The sequence below is a fragment of the Pteropus vampyrus genome, unplaced genomic scaffold, assembly GCF_000151845.1.
Source record: "Pteropus vampyrus isolate Shadow unplaced genomic scaffold, Pvam_2.0 Scaffold515, whole genome shotgun sequence".
Taxonomy (NCBI): Eukaryota; Metazoa; Chordata; class Mammalia; order Chiroptera; family Pteropodidae; genus Pteropus; species Pteropus vampyrus.
In genome coordinates this window covers 601,029-612,361 of record NW_011889296.1, presented here as the reverse complement: position 1 = coordinate 612,361, position 11,333 = coordinate 601,029, and the positions used below count along the sequence as shown (strand labels likewise).

General features: G+C 39.2%; 1 protein-coding gene across 1 annotated transcript in view; it reads right to left on the bottom strand.

Annotated features, from left to right (window-relative positions):
* DMRTC1B (DMRT like family C1B) overlaps positions 1-11,333 on the bottom strand; it is a 41,901-nt gene that overhangs the window by 29,450 nt on the left and 1,118 nt on the right. The gene's annotated exons all lie outside the window — the stretch shown is intronic.

The window sequence follows — 11,333 nt, the reverse complement described above, 5'->3', positions numbered from 1 at the left end:
ATTAAGTAAGGGCTGTGGCCATGGTAAAATCAGAATAATTGTCCCAATGGTGAAGGTTAAGGGGTTTGTATGGTCTTATGGCCTGTAATCCCTTAGTGAGAAAAGAGCCCCTATTTGAATTTAAAAGGATCCTCAGGAATTAAAGTGACCTAAAAACCGGTATAAGTTAAGGCTAGAATACATTGAATATTATGAGGGAAACTATGAACCGCCAGGGTTGTATACGACCATGTATGAACCCAGAAGTGGCTGAGGCACCAAACGACTGCCACGTCTCTATTTATTACATGGAGTTTGAGGTTACCATTGATAAAGTCTGGGGAAGGTAGAGAAGAAATTTAGTGGAGGAGTCATTGGGAATTAAAGACTCAGGGTTTGTCAGAAATGGGCTATTTGAATGGCCCATTTTTAGATGTCCTATAGTTCTGACAAGGTTTCCTGACATTAGTGGTTGTGGAGAAGCCTATATCTCAAAGTTTCTATTACCAGAATGTTTATTCAGGGTCTTGAAGATTTGGGTTTTGGGAACTCTTACTGTCACCCTTATGGATGGATACTCCTTTGTTTAAAGTGCCTATTTTGTGTCTCATTTTGGTAGACAATGGCATCTAGGATGGCCTCATGGATGGCCAGCAACTCCAATCCATCCAGGGTCTCTTTACAGTGACTGTTTGTCCAGACAGGGACATTATGGATGGCTTGTGACTTGGGAGAATGGTCCTAAGAAATAGCAGCTTAGTATCTACATCTAAGGGTAAGGCTTAGAGCTAAGAAGGGCATTTTTTCACTTCAGATGTTCACTGAAGCAGTGGCCTCATTGGACTATAACAATTTTGCACAATGGTTGTCTGCCTTGTTTTAATTAGATCGAGCTGTTAAGGGCTCTAACATTAAGTACTACAGTGATAGGGTATGCTATCATCAAGTCTACAAAAACTCAGTATAGGAGGGGAAATATGGAGTCCTCCTTGGGGAAATATTGTATTCTGGAAGGGCCCTTTTAAGAGGTCAATTGGGGCTCTGAATAGGTTGTTAACCAAGGAGGTCACACAAAATACAATTTGGTGGATCTTGGGATGGGACAACTTTAGCTCAAAGTTAGTGTTGAAAAGACATGATAGTCTTTTTCATCCTCCAATTGCATGTAACCCTTAATTAAAATTTGAATTTCCAGTTGGGGAAGACCTTGAGTTTCATTTTGAATTTCCATTTCTTGCCCTTGAGTATGCTTTTGTGAATTATTATCAATCAATGTAATTCATGTAATCCAATGCAATTCATGTAAATAAATCTATGTAATTCATTGAATTAATAGACTTAAGAAAAAATACCAAATTATTATATCAATTAATGCAGCAAAAGCATCTGACAAAATTTAACGTCTATTATTGATAAAAACTCTCAGCAACCCAGGAATATAAGGGAGCATCCTCAACCTGATAAAGGTCATCTATAGAAATTTAATAGCAAACCTCATGCTTCATGATGAAAGGTTGAATGCTTTTTCCCTAAAATTGGGAAAAAGGATAATAAGTCTACTCTCACCACTCTTATTCAGATGTCTTAGACATGGTAATAAGACAAGAAAGAAAGAAAGAGAGAGAGAGAGAGAGAGAGAGAGAGAGAGAGAGAGAGAGAGAGAGAAAGAAAGAAAGAAAGAAAGAAAGAAAGAAAGAAAGAAAGAAAGAAAGAAAGAAAGAAAGAGAAAGAAAGGGCTTACAGATTAGAAAGAAAGAAAGAAAGAAAGAAAGAAAGAAAGAAAGAAAGAAAGAAAGAAAGAGAAAGAAAGGGCTTACAGATTAGAAAGCAGGAAACAAAACTGTTGCTATGTGTAGACTGAATGATTGTGTAGAGAATCCCAAGAAAAAGCTTTAGAATTAAATTATTTTAGCAAGGTCACCAGATACAAGGTCAACACACAAAAATTAATTGTCTTTCCATATACTAATAATGAATATTCAGAAATAAAATGCTTAAAAACAATACAATTTATAATAGCTCCAAAAAATGAAATAGTTACACATCTAACAAAATATGTACAGGATTTGTATGCTGAAAAACCTAAATATATGGAGAAACGTACCATATTTATATATTAGAATATTCAATACCTAAAAAGTCAATTTTCCCAAAATTTGTGTATAGATGTAATGCCTGCATTTTTGTAGATATAGAGAAGCTGATTCTACAAGTTATGAAAATGCAAAGGAAATAAAATAGCTAAAACAATTTTGAAGCATAATAAGAATAACCATACTGCCTGATTTTAAGAGTTACTATCAAGTTACAGTAAGGAAGACAATGTAGTATTAGCAAAAGGATAAATATATAGATTAATGGAGAAGAATAGAGACCAGAGATAGATGCGCACAAATGTGGCCAATAGATTTTTGACAAAGATGCTAAAGCAATTCAATGAAAAAAGGTCATTTCAATAACGCTGTTTTAACAATTGAATATCCATATGCAAAATAAGAACCCCACATTAAACCTCAAATGCTATACAAAAATTAATTAAAGTGGGTCATAGAACTAATGTAAAATCTAAAATTATACATCTCATAGAAGAAAATCTGAGACAATATTTGTGACATAGGGTTAGGCAAAAATTCTTACATATCCCACCAAAAGCATGGTCCATAAAAGTAAAAATTGGTAAATTAGACTTTATCCATATTAAAAACTTTTGCTCTTTGAAAGTCCCCGTTAAAAGAATGACAAGACAAAGCACAGACTGGGAGGAAATATTTCAATGCATATATTTGAAAAAGGACTTATATCAAGAATATATAAAGAACTCTGAAAACTCGACAATAAGAGAACAACCAAATTTTAAAAAGTGGTTAAACTATTTGAACAGAGACCATATTATTCAGGTATTCTATTCCTAGAAAAATGAAAGCATATATCCATATAATGATTTGTACATGAATATTTACAGCTGTTTTATTTGTAATAGCCCCAAACTGGAAACAGCCTCTTAATTGAGATGCCCCCCAGTTTCCCATGCGGGGATGTTCTCCTTTGTTGCGACCAACATAAACCAACTTTGTTCAAAACTATAGGTGTTTTCTTGCTGATCTTTGCCTGGAAGGTATTTACACAAATGAAGTTTTCACTGTGATTCAGCTGAAGTCCTCACTGCATTGGACAGGGATTCTCAACTTAATAATAGTGTGCACATCTGAGACTCTTTATGTCTCTATCTGTTCAAGGTGCCATCCTATCTATGGCTGACAGAAAGTTCATGTTGAGTGAAGTTCTGATTTTTTTGTTGAATTCCTTCAAATAAATCTCAAGGAAAATTCATAGGAAAATAACTTACGATACATCATTGTCACCCAAGATTACATAACAAGCCGCCTGCTTCAGAAGTGGACAGGTTCTGCCCAAAACTATAAAACAAGATTAATTTTCTGATTCTTTAGCACCACTTTCTGTTTCTTTGCTCTACTGCCAAATCTTGCCTATTAGATTTTGTCAGCCTCTAGAACACTAATATGATCTCCCTTACATTTTTTTTTTTTTGCCTCCTATGGTCTCCTTTCCCACTTAAAAAGAAACACAAAAAATTTTTTGTACCTTTTCCCCAGACTATAGCAATCGCTCTTAAGTTAACATGTTGCCCTAATGGACAAAATTTTTAAGCTGTCCCTTTAAAGATTTCAGAAGTTAGATTTCCTTTTACAGGCCCCTTCTGGTATTTTGCTTCAGTCATCAAAAACTTATCAGCAAAGCCTAGACCCACAGGAATGGGAATAAATATATGTTCTATTCGGAGACACTGCAGCTACTTTGCAGGAACTATTTTACTCCACTCAAGGAATTTACCCACCTCAAAGGACAAAAATTTGGCTCACTCCTGTTGTGCCAAGTAGTACTTATACTTGTAATACAGCCTATATTCAACTAGGATACCATTTATGTGAATATCAGGTATACTTTTATCTGCCACTAACTTAGCCTGTGTATTCAGGATAATTAATAGAGACTTTGAGATATTTGAAACTACTTCCTCTCTATGTTTTCCTGGGGAAAAAAAACCCAGAAACCTCCAAAATGAGGTGAACTCCAAAATGAGGTGAACACAAGCTAGTTGAGAGAACTCTCGGTATACAACTGCCTCTTTTTGCATGCTGTGTGAGCTCTAATGCCCACAGCATAGGTAATACAACTGGAAAAAGTAGTCCAAAACTTTTCTCTGACCCTAGTAGAAGACATAAATGATACAACTTCTTCTCTGGAAGCCCCAAAAGTACTTTAAAATCATTAGCTACAGTTGTCACAAACAATTGCATAGCCCTTGATTTCTCCTTAGCCAATCAAAGGAGAGTTTGTGTTAAAGCGAATACTTCTTCCTGCACCTATATAAATATTACAGGATAAATATAACAGTTTGTGACTAGGCTTAAAGAAAAAAAAACCTGGATCTCTAAAACATATCCAACTTGATTCTAGGACACGTTTTTATTGCTTTGGTTTTATAATCTAGGCCCCCGGGCTTTGAGACCTGTTATAAGGGCTAATAATCATTTTGTTTCTGTTAATTACCTGTGCAGTTTGCCAATGTATCATGTCTAGAGTCTAAAATGGTACTATGCAGCCGTTGACGCATCAAATGATTTGACAGCTTATCTTAACAGAAGGAACAGGAAGGATTAACCTGAGTCTAACTACAGACTATATTCTCTGAATGCCTTCTTGATATTGATTATCAAAATCCCAGCAATGGTTTAATGTCCTGAGTCTTGATTTTATCTTTCCTTGCAAGATGGGGAGACTGAGAAAGAGAAAAGCGGCCTCTGACATCCAGGAACTGATCTCACACCACTAAGGCTTGATGTTGTTAGAACCTGGCCTGACTCAAAGAAGAAACCATAAGGGAAATTAGAATGCATTTTGAATTGACTGAAAATAAAAATACAACATATCAAAATGTATGAGACGCCAATAGAGAAGTACTTGGGAGAAATTTTATAGCATTAAGCACCTCAGAAAAATAAAAAAGTTCTTAAACCAATGACCTCAGCAATTAAATGAGAAATGAGAAAAAGAAAAGCAAATTATACATAAAGTAAACAGAATAAAGGGACTGGTAAAGATCAGAACAAAATCAGCATAATACAAAGCAAAATAAACAAACAAACAAACAAACAAACAAACAAACAAACAAATAAATTAAATAAATAAGTAAGTAAGTAAGTAAAATCAATGAAGCCAAAATCTGATTCTTTCAGAAGAGCAATAAAATTGATCAAACTTTATCCAGACTGAAAAAGAAAAGACGCAAATTATCAATGCAAGGAAAAAGAGACATGATATCCCTAAAGATTCTGTGGATATTAAAGGGGAAAAATTTGAACAACGTTATGTCAATAAATTAAACAACATAAATGAACTGTTTGCTTTAAAGTCACAAACTACCAACGCTCACCCAAGAAGAGATAGTATGAATGGCCCTATATTTCTTTAAGAAAATAAATTTGTAGTTAAAAGCCTTCCTGACAAAGAAAACTGCAGTCCCAGATGGTTTTACTGGTGAATTCAACCAAGAATTTCAGGAAAAAATTATACTAATATTACACAAAATCCTCCCAAAAGTTGAAAAAGATGTTATACTTCTCAACTCATTCTATGAGGCCAAAATATTAGCAAACCAAATCTCACATTATATAAATAGGACAATATATTATCCGTGTGGGTTCATATCATAAATGGAAGATTGCTTAACATTTAAAAAATAATCTAATTCATTAACAATTCAAAAAAGAAAATTCATTTTATCATCTCAATATACACTGAAAAAGCAGTTGACAAAATCCCAAATCCATTCCTGACAATAATGGTCAACAAACTAGGAATAGACAAGAACTTCTTCAATTTGATAAAAGGCATCTGTGAAAAACCGACAACTAACATCATAAAGTCTCATCATTTCTATTCAATATTATATCGGAGGTTCTAAGTGGTGCAATTACACAAGAAAAAGAAATAAAAGGCAGGTATATCACAAAAAGCACAAGCAACAAAGGCAAAAATAAGTTATTGGGACTATGTAAAACTAAAAAGCTTCTATACAGCAAAAACAAAATAAAAAAATGGAAAGACAACCTACAGAATGGGAGAAAATATTTGCGAGCCATATATATGAGGTAAAGGGTTACTAGACAGAATATATAAAGAACTTACACAGCTTAGTAACAAAAAAAAATTATTCAGTTAAAAATGGGAAGTGGAGCCAGAGCTTCCAGTCAAGATGGCGGAGTAGGTAAATGCCGTGCTTGCCTTGTTTCACGACCACATTAAAATTACAACTAAACTACAAAACAACCATCATTGAGAACTGCCTGAAGTCTGGCTGTACAGAAGTCCTTTAATTAAGGACACACAGACGAGGCTATCTCGAAACTTATAGGAGGGAAGGAGATGCGGAATGGGCTGGTCCCACACTAAGGTGTGTTGATTAAAAATCAGGAGAGACAGCTCAGCTGTGGAGAACCCCTGGAGGAGCAAAGTGTCCCAACCTCACACCAGGCTCCACAGTCCAGCGTTCCAGTGCCGGGGGAGAGACAACTCCATAATGTCTGGCTGTGAAAACCTGCGGAGACTATGGCTGAATGAGAGGAGGGCTGCGGGAGTAACAGATGCTCCTCTTAAGGGCCCATGTGGACTCACTGCTGAAGGACTCGCTCACTCTGAGCTCCAGTGCTGGGACAGCTGCTTGAAAGGCGCCAGGGACACAGAGGGAGGGACTGAGTTGTCTGGCTTCAGGGTGAGGGCTGGAGGGGCGGCTTTCTCTAGACAAAAGTGCTGGCAGGAGCCACTGTTCCTTTGTTGAGCCCTTGTTGCCCTGCCCAGTGTACAGATGCAGGCAGGCGCCATATCTGAGTCTCCATGAACCTAGCTGACTCCATTCGCTTTGTCCTGGTGATTTTCTGAGACCCTGCCCCACCCAACTTGTGGTCCCACTCAAGCCGCCTCTGGTGGCTTTTCTCTACAAACAGCCTGTCTTGGATCATGCTGTGGACTTTCCTAAAAATCTCTCAAATGTCCACAAACCCCCAACAAACAGCATCTGGCCTCAGCGTGCCCCATACCTCTTGCTGAATAACCCCAAGCCCGGCACTAGCGGCGGCTGCCTCAGTTTGCAGCTTAGCCTCTACCAGGTGTATCCAAGCCCAACACAGGTGGCTACTATCTGCAGATCACGCTGTAGCTCATACCATGTGACCCAGGCAGGGTACAGGCAGCCGCTGACTGTGGCCTGCACCAGACCCTCTCCCAAGAGGCTCCTGAACCAATACACCCAGTGGCCAGCCTCAGACCACACCAGAGCACCACCCGACCACTTCCACAAATGACACACCCAAAGGGCAGAATGGGCAGGCACCAGAGCCCTGCTAAAGTGAGTCCTGCTTTGTAGGCTCAGCCCCTGCACAACAGCTTCTCCACTGTAGTCATGGCCAGTCCTCACAACCAATCAACCTGAGGGTCAATCCCACCCACTGACGTGCAAGCAGCAACCAAGGCTGAACAACAGGAGAGCAGACACAACCCACACAAGGGACACACCTGTAGCACCCAGCTCAAGTGACCAGGGAGACTGCACCACTCAGCCCCACAGAACACCTACTACATAAGGCCACTCTGCTAAGACTGGGAGACATAACAGTCCTACATTCCCTATGGTGTTTGGCTGGAGTAGCGCAGTTTTCCTCAAAATTAAAGTTTCATAATATCAAGTATTGGTAAGGGTGGGGGGAATGAGGACTTTCATGCACTACTGGTTGGCGCAGATTATATGGCTTTATCATTTAAATAGTTATATCAAAAATTAAAGTGCCTATTTCCAAAGCGCATTCACAAAACATATATATATTCACTGAAGAACTATTTTTAAGAGTTCTAACCTGGAAAGAAACTAAATGCTCATTAATAGAGGAATACCTACATAAAGCATGGCATATGAGGTAGATCTGTGTGTAATAACATGACTAGATCTCCATGACATAATTTTGGATGAATGAGGCAATCTGCACAACAGCATAATATTGTTTATATTAAAATAATATGCAGAAAATAATATTTTATATGCCTTTCTATATATATATGTAAATTTGGGGGGAAATCTAGAAGAATACAAATCAATCCTATAACGGAGGTTACTTTTGGAAAGGGAGATAAAGGAGACTGATTATGGGTGATAGACATAGGTAACTTTAATCTTATCGGTAGCATTTTAACCTTTTTCATGAAGAATGTGTTCATATATGACATAATTTATAGAAAACAATTTAAAGAGATTGAATGGGAAATAATGGAAAGGAGATAATGTAGGGACTATTTTTTTTCCCAAGAAATTTAATAATAAAAGGTTTATTACAGCAGTCCCCCTTATGTGCGGTTTCTTTTGCTGGGCTTTTTAACTTTCCCATGGTCAACCATGTTCCAAAAATATTAGATGGAAAATTCCAGAAATAAGCAATTCATAAGTTTTAAATTGTGTGCCATTCTGATTAGGGTGATGAAATCTCAGACATTCCCACTTTGTCCTACCCAGGTCTTGAGTCATCCCTTTGTCTGGTGTATCCATGCTACCCATCTGTTAGTCACTTAGTAGCCATCTTGGTTATCAGATTGACTGCCATGGTATTGTTTTACTTCAAAATGGCCTCAAAGCTATGCACATAACTTTTATCACAGTATATGGTTACATTTGTTCTATTTGATTAGTAATTACTCTTGTTAAGACCTTACTGTGCCTGATTTATAAATTAAATTTATCACAAGTATGTATGTACAGAAAAAAACAGCAAAACAGAATTCAGTACTATCCATGGTTTCACGAATCCACTGGGGGTGTTGCAATGTATTCTCTGTGGATAACAGAGGACTACTGTGTTAATTAATAGTAAGAGAATAGCTAAGCAAACTATGGGACATGTAGTAGAGAAATGATTGATGCAGACATTAGCATAAAATGTAAAACCATGGAAAATATCTACAAAATATGAAGTTTAAAAATTTTTGGATTTTTGAAAATGAGTAATTAAAACTTCCAAGTAATATAAGGGGGCAATAAGAAAATGTTCCCAGGAACTTGGAAATAAAAGTTTATTCACGAGTTAAACTAAAAAATAAATGTATGGTGAATCAAACTGAAAAATTACCTTCGAGAAACTGAATGGCTTCTAGAGTGATTGGCAAAATTTGCATATGACTTTGTTTATAATTTTAGCATTTCTAAAGAAAGAATGTGTCAGGGAGTCATGGAAGTATAGCAAAAGGAGAGTCAGTGAAGCCAACATGGACAAAGCACACTTTTTAGTGACTTGACCCTCGTGTGCCTTAGTTTTTCCATCTCTAAAATGGGGTTAATGATAGTATTTACTTCATAGGGTTATTGTATAAAATAGCAGTTGGTAAGGAGTGAGATATATATTACTGAGGTTACTGATAGTATTTACTTCATAGGGTTATTGTATAAAATAGCACTTGGTAAGGAGTGAGACATATATTACTAAAGGGAGGAAATGTGGTGGTCAGGCTAATATCAACTGCCACAATTCTATTTCTCACTATCAACCAGCATCCTGACTTACATGTATCAATCTCTTATGTGGTAATCAGCATGAGTCAGCCTCCCGAGTTTCATCAGTTCTTGGACCCTGAGCAGATTAAGTTTCTGAGACTGCATAACTCAAGGCCCAGCCTTGACTGAGGTTGAAAGCACCAAAGTAATACCATCCAGCCAGGCCTCTTGATAGCCAGCCAGTTACCTTTCTTGGTGACACCGTACCTTTGGCATTCCGAATCTATTTATATTTCTAAATAACTTGGGGGGGCAGTCTGCACAGAAAGGCTGGAAAACAATAAAGTATTAACGGGTGGTTGTGTGCGAAGGAATTATGATTTGCATTACTTTTCTATACTTTTCAAGTTTCCTTTAGTAACAACATATTACTTTTATATATCAAAAACATTTTTAAATGATGGTGGAGAAAAAAGAGAGGGCAGTAGCTTGAAGCGGGTAAAGTTAGAGAAGGGCTTTTGAAGCTACAGAGTGAGGAGAAGACGGGAAGGAGTTCGGGGCAGAGCAGGGTCGGCGGAGAGTTGTTTCCTCCAAAATGAAGTAGCTTTACCTGGAAAGAGTTTTTCTCCCTCTGAGCACGTGGGCCTTGAAGTGCGTTGTTATTTCGCAGTCACGGCATTTGCGGAGCTAGTGAGTGGAAGGGAAATTATCTCCTTGAGTATCGTAAGCGTATCGCTTAGCGTTCGCTCCTTCTTCATCAGCAGCGTGACCAAATATTGCTAGTCAAGTCCGAGGTGGCTGCCTTTATGGTAATTTGAAAGAAGGTGAGAGTGGGGGTTATAAGGGGGTAAGTTTAGAAGGAGAACTAAATGTAGAGAAATAAGAAGAGAAATGAAAACGCAAAGTCGCTGTGGCCTGTGTGAGGTGGCTCGGGAGGGTTAGAATGAGATTCCCCGAGTTGGGACTTGGAAGGTCAACAGGTCTAATTCCCTTAAAGCCGAGATTCCGAGAGGAGTTGGTATTTCAACAAGCCTTGAAAAACCCGTAGGGTTTGGATGAGCAGAGATCAAGGCCGGGGGGAGGGGTGGAGAGGTGGGGGGTGGGGGTAAGATGGGCTGTGGGGGTGGAAAGGGGGGTTGGGGGCGGGGCAGAGATGGAGGAGGAGAAAGTAGTGAGCCTAGGAGAGGCAGCGGGGGTATGGGGCGATTGGCCTGCGGCCAGTGATCAGCGTCACCTGCAGGCTTCTTGTCTAGCCTCTGTTTATAACCCCCATTTGCGACTGGGTCTTTGTGACGCAAGCGTTGTGACCATTGTGACCCACGTGCGCACGAGGGGTCACCCAGTTATACAACCTCCTTCAGCTCCCCGCCCGCCAAGGCGGCCCGGAGGCACCGGCGCCCCCGCCCGGGTCTCCGCGTTCCCGAGCTCGGCGATCCGCCAGTTTCTAAGGCACTGAAGTACCCTAGGGGTTCTTTCGTGTTTGCTTTGGGTCGGTTTGAGACTTTAATCCGAGCTTTTACTCAGAAGTCTAAAACACAGTAAAGAGCCGGAAAGTCGAATTCTGTAGGCCAGGAGCGCGACCTTGCGTCTCTCCTTTGAGCTTTGAAGTCGCCATGGGTTCCTAAAAGGAGTGCGGGAGAAGCAACGCAAAGAAACAGCCTCTTCAATGCCCCGTGTGCACAGCAAGTGTGTGTGGGGGGGGGACTGAACGCCTGACTCGAGGTGCTGGGCAAAGAAACCTCTGAAGGCACGTCGCCTTCGGAGGCGCAGTCCCGGCCGCGGACGGCCAGGGCCCCCGGGG